We start from the raw sequence: 10,930 nt of genomic DNA on the forward strand, positions 1-10,930 counted from the left end.
ATTTAAAGTTAATAATGCTAGATTCAATTGCATATATGTGGTGTCCCATAGTCCCTATTTACCCCCTTTTTTGCTTTTGCAACAGCTGTTTCAGTGAGAGATTCATTCTTTTCACTGTGGCTTGTTCTTGAGAATTATGTGGGATACCAGTAATGTGTTTAATATTCCATATAGAGAAAAATGTAGCTACAGCTTGGCTAGTATAGCCTGGGGCATTCTACATTTCAACTGAAGCTGGAATGCCCATGACTGTGAACATTGCAGGAGATGCCATTTAACACAGGCAGAAGATTCACCTGTTTGGCATGTAATCCAAAGTGAGAAAATATATCTACACATACATGTACATAAGCCAATTTAGCAAAAGAGTGAACAGGATTGACATCCACCTGCCAAAGAGAATTAGGTTCCAATCCTCAAGGATTAACTCCTCCTGTAAAAGATGAGGAATGCACCATTTGGCAAGTTGGACATTGTTGAATAATGGCTTTAGCCTCTTTCCAAGTAATGCTGTACCTGCGTCTGAGACCAGAGGCATAAACATGGGTTAAATTGTGAAAGTGTCTAGCATTAGATATTGCAGTACCAACTAGGCGATTAGCCATTTGATTCCCTGCAGTCACAGGTCCTGGAAGAAGTGTATGAACTCTAATATGAGTAATGTAAAAAGGGTGCATTCTATTCCTAACTGCTGTTTGCAATTGGGTAAATGAAGTCATCAGTTGTTCATCTGTAGGAAATCGTAACTGAGCATTTTCAATTAATTGTGTGGAATGAACCACGTATGAAAAATCAGAAATTACATTGACAGGCATCTCAAAAGCAGTCAGCACCTCAATTATAGCTACAAGCTCCACTTTTTGAGCTGAAGTATAGGGCGTCTAGAAAACTTTACTTTTTGATCCAGAATAAGAAGCTTTACCATTACTAAACTTATCTGTAAAACATTTTCAGCACCTTCAATTGGTTTAAATTTAGTTATTCTAGGGAGAATCCAATTAGTTAATTTTAAAATTAAAATAATTTTGTCTTTGGAAAGTGACTATCAAGAACACCTATGAAATCAGCTAAATGGGTTTGCCAATTAAGACTATTTATAAAGACTTGTTGTATTTGTGCCTCTGTAAGAGGGACAATAATTTTTCCAGGATCATATTCATGCAATTTAACAACTTGAATTCTCCCATTTCCTATCAGAGTAGCAGTTGATCCAAATAATGAGTTAGAGTCCGTGAATTAGTATGTGGAAGAAAAAGCCATTCTACAAGATCTTGCTCTTGAATAATATCACCAGTAGGTAAATGCTGAGTTGGAAAAATCAATAAGTCTAAAGGCTTTTCTGGATCTATTCTATTTATTTGAGCTTTATGCACTTGCTTTTCAATCAGCTGTAACTCTCTCTCAGCCTCATTTGTTAATTGCTGAGGGCTAGTGAGATTAGAATCTCCTCTAAGGATAGAAAATAGATTACTCATGGCATAGGTAGGAATGCCTACAGCAGGTTGTATCTAATTAATGTCTACTAGTAATTTTTGAAAGTCATTCAATGTTTTTAATTGATCCTTATGTATGGTTACTTTCTGTGGCACTACTGCAGTGTCATTTACTAAGGTCCCTAAGTAGGAGTAAGGAGTAGTAGTCTGAATTTTGTCAGGAGCTATAATTAAACCAGCTCAAGAAATTGAGTTTTATAAGTGATAACATTGGAATAATACTTCCTGAGTGGGACAGCACAAAGTATATCATCCATATAATGAATAACAGAACACTGTGAAAATTTTTTACAAGTAGGTTCAATTGCTTGTCCTACATAAGTCTGACAAATTGTTGGACTGTTTAACATGCCTTGTGGCAAGACTTTCCAATGAAAACTCTTAGCAGGCTGTAAACTGTCTACCACAGGAATTGTAAATGCAAACCGTTCACAGTCTTGCTCTGCTAAGGGGAAAGTAAAGAAACAGTATTTTAAATCTATGACTATTAAAGGCCAATTTTTTGGAATCATAGCAGGAGTAGGTAATCCTGGCTTTAACGCTCCTATAGGTTGTATAAATGAATTAATGGCTCTAACATCTGTCAGCATTCTCCATTTACCTGATTTTTTTCTTAATAACAAAGACTGGAGAATTCCAGGTGGAAAATGTTGGAGCTATGTGTCCTTTTTCTAATTGTTCAGTAACTAAGTTCTCTAAAGCCTCCAGTTTCTCTTTACTCAGTGGCCATTGTTCTGTCCAAATTGGCTTATTTGTTAACCATTTTAAAATATAGGTTCTGGAGGCGTAACAGTGCCCACCATCAAAAATGATATCCTAAACCCTGATGAGAGTTTTGTCCTTCCACTTGCAGCAGTTTCTTTAACCCTTGTAAATTTTTTCTTAATCCGGTGTCAGGCACATACCCCATTTCTTGCATCATATGCTGACTTTGAGGGCTATATAATTGTTCTGGAATTAGAACTTGTGCTACCCATTCCTGTAATAAATCTCTCCCCCATAAACTTATAGGTACAGAAGTTATAATGGGCTGAATAGTCCCAGATTGTCCATCAGATTCTTCACAATGTAAAATATAACTACTTTGATATACTTCAGGGGCTTTACCAACTCCAACCATGTTACATTGAGCGGGTTGAATTGGCCATGCAGATAGTCAGTGCTGTAGAGAAATGATTGAAATGTTCACTCCTGTATCTACTAAACCTTTACATTTCTTTCACTGAATAGTTATTTCACAGGTAGGAAATTACATTTATCAGTAATTTGATTTACCCAGTAGGCAGCTTTCCCTTGTTTATTTGTTCTGCCAAATCCTCCTGTCCATCTAGTTTCATTTTTCCCTTTTCCAGATATGGCACAATCAGGAGCTGTGCTATGCACTCTCCTGGCCCTGCTTTCCAGGGAACAGAAGTAGATATAACAATTTGAATTTCCCCATTGTAATCTGAATCAATGACTCTTGTATGTACTACTTCTCCTTTTAAACTTAAACCAGACCTACCTAAAAATAATCCTACTATCCCCCCTGCTGGCAACATCTGACTGGAGACAGCAAAATTCTTTTTTTTTTTTTTAAGGAAAATTTGTATTTTAATTATTTTTATGTACAGAAAACTCAACAGTATACATTTAACCCAGTTTAGTGGCAAGTTCTTTAGCCTTTGCCTTTTCAAGCTTGGTGATATGAGCCACAGACTTGGGACCCAGGACATTGCCGCCCCAGTGACAGTGGAGCTCATCGTATCTGTCATTGTAATTGGTCCTGATAGCTTCCACCAGCTTAGCCAAAGCGCCTTTGTCTTCTGAGTTCACTTGCGTAAAGGCGACAGTGGTGCAGGTCTTCCTGTGGACTAGACGTCCCAATCTTGCCTTCCCCTTGATAATGCAGTAAGGGACCCTCATTTTACGACACAGGGCAGACAAGAAGATAACCAGCTCAATGGGATCCATGTCGTGTGCAGTCACCATCAGCTGAGCTTTCTTGTTCTCCACCAAGGTGGTGACAGTGTTAACTCCTGCTCGAAGGACAGGTGGTCTCTTAGTGGGGATGTCCCCTTTGCCAGCAGCTTTCTTCTCAGCCCGGGCGAACAGCCTCTGCTTCTTCTCTTGCTTTGTCTCTGGTCTGTACTTGTGGGCCAGCTTAAGCAGCTGAGTAGCTGTTTGGCAGTCCAGGGCCTGGGTGAGCTGGTTAATAGCAGGAGGCACTTTCAGCCACTTATAGTGGATGGCTCTCTGCTGCTGCAACCTGATATAGTGAGGCCATTTCACAAAATGGGTGAGGTCTCTTTTGGGCTGGATGTCCTGTTCAATGCCAAAATTCTTAGGTCTTTTCTCAAACAGGGGATTCACTACTTTCTTGGCCTGCTTTTTCATGACAGCAGGGGCTGGAGCCACCTTCTTTCCCTTGGCCTTCTTTCCTTTCGGCATCTTGGGCGGCAGGAGGAGAGCGACAGCAACATTCTTTAACAGTCCCGTTACAAAAGGAGAACCTGGTCCATACTGATTAATACCTTGTTTAAATTCTTCAAGTATTTTGAAAGGAAAAGCCTCAAACATAGCCATAATATTTCCCTATTGATCAAGTGGGTGTATTCTAACAGGGAACTGCAAAGCATCCATATCACCCTCTCATCTAGCTTGCTGGATTCCTGCCTAAATAGAACTGAAGTGGTCATTCAAGGCACTGCTTGAACAGTCACTGGGGCAACTACTTTTTGCCCAGTGTCCTCTGGAAAAGAAAGATCTGGAGGACCAGGCCACTCTTTTTCTTCAAAATAATGGGGTGCAGAAGGATAGGGATGAACCTCTTCCTCCTTTGCTGCTTTTGCTTTACCTGGCAAACAAACCTGCTCTATTACCTCTTCTGTTACTTTGTTATACTTTCCTTCCTCCTCATCATTAGTGTGAAAAGATTCCAAAGTGGAATGAACCAGAACCTACACTTATCCCATTGTTATCCTGATGCTTCCCAGCTCCCCTTCTTACTCACCACAGGGATTGCTTAAGAGTACTCGGGTGTCCTCCAACTTAGTTTTACTTTCTCCAACCGTCACTCTGGTGACACTTTGACCTGGATTTGAGTCTCCACGTTGGGCACTACTTGCCATGGCCAGCTTGGTTGTGGAAACCCTAACCCAACGGTGCTAGAGGAATTAAAGACACACACACAGAGATATATAGGGTATGGAGTAGGAAATCAGGTCTCACAGCCTTCAGAGCTGAGAGCCTCGAACAGAGTTTGACCCACATATTTACTGACAGAAAGCCAGTGATAAGCATTGCTTCTATTGATTTTAGATTAGCTAAGAGTATTCCTTATGGGAAACAAAGCATTCTCAGTGAGGAGCAGAGAAACAGGCTCTGGCTGATTATCTGCAGCAAAAACATGCTGTCAAGGCACAGGCCACTCCTGCTATCATTTGAGGTTTGAGCAGTTTTTTGATCTGGGCAGGGCCAGGTATTCCTTGCCCTGCTCCACTAAACCAACAACTTTTAGCAGTGTGCATGACAACCATCATGAGCATGTCACATTGCTGCAGAAACCCTGTTTATGGCCAGTTTCTTTAAGGCCTGTTTGTGATAGGCTTAGGGCTTGCTATCAACATTGCACTCATGTTATATGACTCTCCCAAATGTGTCTTACATGTTGTGTCATATTGGGGCTCAATATGTCAAATTAGACATTGTTACATTTTGCTGGGTTTAACATCAGCAAACATTTTTTTTTCTGGGCCTGCTTACAGGGGACCTTGTGCTCAATATATCACATTAGACGTTGTTACATATTGCTGGGTTTAACACGCAGGTGATACAACATTTTTTTTCTGGGCCTGCCTACAGGGGACCTCATTACATAACTCAATGCCCATCACCGTGGTGATGTTACTGTCTTCTTCTGCCTGGTCTCTGCTCGCAGAGAAATTGTGACACATCATTGGCCTCGCATCTAGGTGATGTGACTCTCCTCTTTTTCTCAGGCTCTTCATATTTGGGTATTGTGACATATTGCTAAACTCAACATCTAAGGGAGGGGAGTCTCCTACCTGTGCTCTTCCTACAGGGGCCATTGTGACATGTCTCTGCATTCCTCACCTAGGAGATGTGACTCTCCTGCCTGCACCCTTCCTACACTGAAAGTTGTGGCATATTGCTGTGGTCAGCAACCAGATAATGTGTTTCTGCTACCTGGGTCTTTATTACAGGAAAGATGGTTGACATATCACTGGGCCCAGCATCCAGGTAATGTGACTCTCTTCTTCTGCTGGTCCCTGCTTACAGGAAAGTTGTAGCATATTGCTACACCCAACACCTAGCTTATGAGACTCTTCACTTCTTTTAGGTTTTGGCTTCAGGGGACATTGTGACTTACTGCTGGGCCCTGTACTGACAATTTGTGACTCAATTACCTGCAATTTGCCCACTTGGGCCACTGTGACATACTGCTGAGTTTAACACTCAGGTGATGTAACTTTTATGCCGGGGCCTTGCCTACAGGGGGCTTTCTAAAATGCCTGTATGGCCGGGTGCAGTGGTTCATCCCTGTAATCCCAGCACTTTGGGAGGCTGAGGCGGACAGATCACAAGGTCAGGAGTTTGAGCCCAGCCTAGTAAATATGGTAAAACCCTGTCTTTACTAAAAAAGAAAATTACAAAAAGCAGCTGGGCATGGTGACGGGCACATGTAGTCCCTACCACTAGGGAAGCTTAGCCAGAAGAATTGCTTGAATTCAGGATGTGGAGGTTACAGTGAGCCAAGATCGTGCCACTGCACTCCAGCCTGGGCAACAGAATGAGACTGTCTCAAAAAAAAGAAAAAAGAAAAAAAGAAGGTCTCTCTGGCACCAATCCCACAGGTGATGTGACCCTCTTGTGTTACCTGGTCTCTGCTCACAGGGAGAATTGTGACTTTTCACAGCATACATGCTGATTTTTTTCTGTAATTTTTTAGTTTTCCCTGTGGGAAAGGTTGTGTGATATTACTGAACTAAGCACCAAAGAGATATTACTTTTTTTTTTTTTTTTCTTGAACCTGCCCACGTAAGACATTGTGACATATTGCTGGGCCCTATCCCTGATGATGTGAGTTTTCTGCCCATCAGCTATTTTATGTGACTCCCCTCTCTTATCTTCACTTTGTCCATGGTTAGATTATAATATATCTTTTGGGCCTGGGTCATGCTAATGGAAGTGAGAGTGAGTTACTCCTGGGCCCAGCACACAGGGGATGTGATTCTTCTGCTTGGTTCCTGTGTAAGTGGTCATTGTGACATATCTCTGGACCAATTGCCTAAGTGATAGGTCTCTTCTTATCTTTCTGGACCTGTCCACAGTAGGAAATGTAAGATATCATTGGGCCCAGCACTTAGATGGTGTAACTCATCTTTTGACTGAACCTTGTATATTTTGCATATTGTTATATATCACTGAGTCAGACATTAGAGGATGAGAGGCTCCTGCCCGGGTCCTGCCTACAAGCAGCCTTGTGACATATTTTGGCATCCATCACCTATGAAGTGTGACTCTCCTCACCTACATGCACGTTGCACAAAGAAAAGATTGTAGCATATCAATGGGATCAGCAACCAGGTGTGTGTCTCACCTCTCAGGGTGTTGCTCAAAGAGAGCGTTGGAACATATCACTGGGCACAGCACCCAGGTGATGTGACTTGTGGCCTGTGCCCATCTTTTCTTTCTTTTTTCTTTCCTTTTTTTCCTTTTCTTTTCTTTCTTTTTTTTTTTGGAGACAGAATCTCACACTGTCATCCAGGTTGGAGTGCGGTGATGTGATCTCAGCTCACTTCAACCTCTGCCTCCTGGGTTCAAGCAGTTCTCCTGCCTTAGCCCCCCAAGTAGCTTGGATTAAAGGCATGCATCACCACAACAGGCTAATTTTTGTATTTTTAGTGGATGTGGAGTTCCAGCATGTTGGCTAGGCTGGCAGGTGATCCACTTGCCTTGGTCTCCCAAAGTGCTGGAATTACCAGCATGAGCCATGGCACCCAGACTGCCTTATAGGAATTTATTGTAATGTATCCCTGGCCAAGCACCTAGGTGATGTGTTATGACTCTCCTGTCTGGTTCTTGCCCTCAGAAGAGATCGTGACATACCTTTAGACCAGCCCCAGGTGATGTGACTCTTCTGCTCATTCCTTACTCACCAGTGTAATTGTGACATATATCTTGCCCCAGCTTGTAGTTGCTATGATGATTCTCACACCTTAAACCAGGCAATAAAAGAGTTACACTCAGCTGGACACAGTGGTTCATGCCTGTAATCCCAGCACTTTGGGAGGCCAAGGCAGGTAGATCATGAGGTCAGGAGTTTGAGACTAGACCAACCAAGATGGTGAAACCTCATCTCTACTAAAAATACAAAAATTAGCCAGGCACGGTGGCAGGTGCCTGTAATACCAGCTACTCAGAAGGCTGAGGCAGGAGAATCTCTTGAAGCCAGGCGGTGGAGGTTGCAGTGAGCCAATATCATACCACTGCACTCCAGCCTGGGTTACAGAGTGAGACTCCTTCCCCCTCCCTCAAAAAAAAAGTTACACTCCCTCCTAGCTAGGCTTAGGAAAACAAACACTATCCTGTCTTTTCTTTTCACCAAGTTCATAGAGAATTACCACTCTCTCAAATGTATTGTATAAAGCCTTTGGGTGTCACAAACGGTGTCATCAAGTGACAAAAACACAGATGATATTGTTTCTTTTATTTATTTTTTTATTTTTTGGAGATAGAGTCTCACTCTGTCACCCAGGCAAGAGTGCAGTGGCATGATCTCTGCTCACTGCAACCTCTGCCTCCTGAGTTCAAGTGATTCTCCTGCCTCAACCTCCCAAGTAGCTGGCACTACAGGCATGTGCCCCCAAGCCCACCTAATTTTTTAGGGGTTTCACTCACCATGTTGGCTACACTGGTTTCAAACTCGTCACCTTAGGTGATCCACCTGCCTCAGCCTCCTAAAGTGCTGGGATTACAGGTGTGAGCAACCATGCCCAGCCCAAGGCTGTGTTTCTTAAAAGAAGATCTTGCCACACATTATAATTGTAACCTCTACATAGACAGAGCCCACTGGTGAGGTCCTAAATCTCATATGCAGATGCAGTCCACGGTTGGAATTGTGACAGTGATGTGCAAACATACAGCCAGAAATTGCTCATTTCTAAAGCTACAAATGATGACTCACTTCTAAATGTAGCTCGTAGGCAAGTGAGACACCTCCTATATGGATCAGCCAATTGGAGAGATGTTGCCTCCATTCCTGGACTTAGAGCCACATGTACTATCATGGGTCCATACCATCACAAATGTCTTAGAGTAGATTGTGACTCACAAGCATATTGCATAAAGTGTACGGGATCAGTCAGAGTGGTGGAAAAACTATAGGAAAAGGATGTAAACCTTCTGAAAGGACAGAAGGTACTGCAGAGCACCAGGGATGAATAGCTGAAGTCAGCTACTTTATAATCCTGAAGCAAAGGAGGAGTAGATACAAGGGAGTGTGAGGGAATTTATCTTAAACAGGCTTGTTTACATACTTACTTATGTTCACCAGGAACTGACCTTCAATCATCTGCATTACATTCTCTGAAAGGGGAACAATAAATATTAATTACCTGCAGGTTGTGCTGGCTCCAGGTTGTCAGTATTGTGCCTGCATGGAATAAAAGCAAGCAGCTCCAGTTTTTCGGGTTGCACTCTGGCCACTAGAGCTGAGCAATCCCCTAGCTGCTCTTACACTGCATACCTGTGTCTGAGTACTCATTTTATCTGTCAGCCAGGATCTGTGGGACAGACCCAGCAGGTGGTGACCCATATAAGAAGTGACACAATACATCATGATGGAACCCTCAGAAATGAAAATGAAGTTACTGCACAGTAAATAATTGATGCCCAATGGGGATTTCCAAGTTTGGGGGGGATTTTTTAACCTATGGTTTCATCAAGAGACAACAGTAATCAGCTCAACAGCAACAGTATAAAAGTATTGAAACAACTGCTTAATACTAGTGAAGCCTCAGTTTCAAAGGCTCAATTAAGAGGCCTAATGCAAACTGTTGTTTTCTGTAACCAATAATTCCTAGAAGGCGGCACACTAGACCTAGAGCTCTGGGAACAAGTGGGAAGAAATCTTAAATGACATTATGCACAAGGACAACAGGTCCCAGTAACATCTTTAACACTCTTTAATGTTGTGGGCCTTAAGTTAGTACTGCTTTGGCCCTGCTCTACACAAAAGAGCATAAAACTGGAAAGTAAGAAGAATCATCATCTATCTTACTATCTCCTCCTCCTCTCTCAGCCCCGCCATTACCGGGTAAAGGTGCCACAGAGGAGACAGAGATTTTCCCTGAGCCTCTCCCCCCGTAAATTGAAAAAAAGACAAGGGATACACTACAGTTATGGGATCCTGTCTTAGGCAAGCAGCATTAGAAGGGGAGCTCTTGGCTTGCCCAATGATGGAAGATCAACAAGTCAATCATGTACATGAACCCATTACTTTCAAGACTTATAAAGAAATAAGAGCATTAGAGAAAACAGTCACTAGCCCATTTATGAAAGGATTAATTGAGGCCATGGCCTATAACTACCATATGACCCCATGGGGCTGGTCAGTGCTAGCTAAAACAACTTTAGAGGCCAGTCAATACCTCCTCTGGAGGGCATAACATGATGCGTTATGCAAACAATGAGCTAACCAGAATCAATTGGCTGGGCAAAACCTAACAGGTGCTATACTCCAGGGGAGGGGTCCCTATGCAAATGTACAACAACAATTAAATTTTCCCCCCTAGCCAATGCACAGTGTCTACACTCGCAGGGCCTGGGACCTAATTCCCAAAGGCAGAGTTCAACAGGGATCTTTTGTAAATGCACGACAGGGGCCCCAGCAGCCATTTGTTGAATTTATCAATCATTTAACTTAAGTCATAGTGAAACATGCCCATTCCGCCCTTAAGAATATGCTTAAAATCAAAAAAGGGTGAATATGAGTAGGGACCTTACAACACGACTAGCATGAGCCTTATTTACTCTTAATTTCTTCAATTTAGATGATGCATTTCAATCAGCCATAGAAAAGAACTTTGCAAAAACCTGAAAATACAAAACCTTCAGTTTTATGGAAAGATGTAAATAGTAATGTACAGTGTGGTCCAAATGATTTGCTAACGTGGGGAAGAGGATATGCTTGTGTTCACACCCCCTTAGGTCCTCTTTGGATTCCAGCATGATGCATCAGACCTTACCACGGCATGGCTAGGGCCCAACCCGGTAACAGAAATAAAGGAAATGACCATGCAGAACCCACAACTCTGGATGATGTGGCTTCCTTGGATGACACAGGCCCCAGACATTACCTGGGGAATACTGAAGAAGACAACTCAGAAGGCTGAGCAAATCTGTTCCAGACACAGATACCATTCACTCCAGAT

General features: G+C 42.5%; 1 pseudogene; it reads right to left on the reverse strand.

The window, feature by feature from the left end:
• Positions 1-3,125: 3,125 nt before the first annotated feature.
• LOC108543512 (60S ribosomal protein L7a pseudogene) lies at positions 3,126-3,923 on the reverse strand (annotated as a pseudogene).
• Between the last annotated feature and the right edge of the window lie 7,007 nt (positions 3,924-10,930).

This window comes from Rhinopithecus bieti, unplaced genomic scaffold (assembly GCF_001698545.2).
Source record: "Rhinopithecus bieti isolate Rb0 unplaced genomic scaffold, ASM169854v2 scaffold_24982, whole genome shotgun sequence".
NCBI lineage: Eukaryota > Metazoa > Chordata > Mammalia > Primates > Cercopithecidae > Rhinopithecus > Rhinopithecus bieti.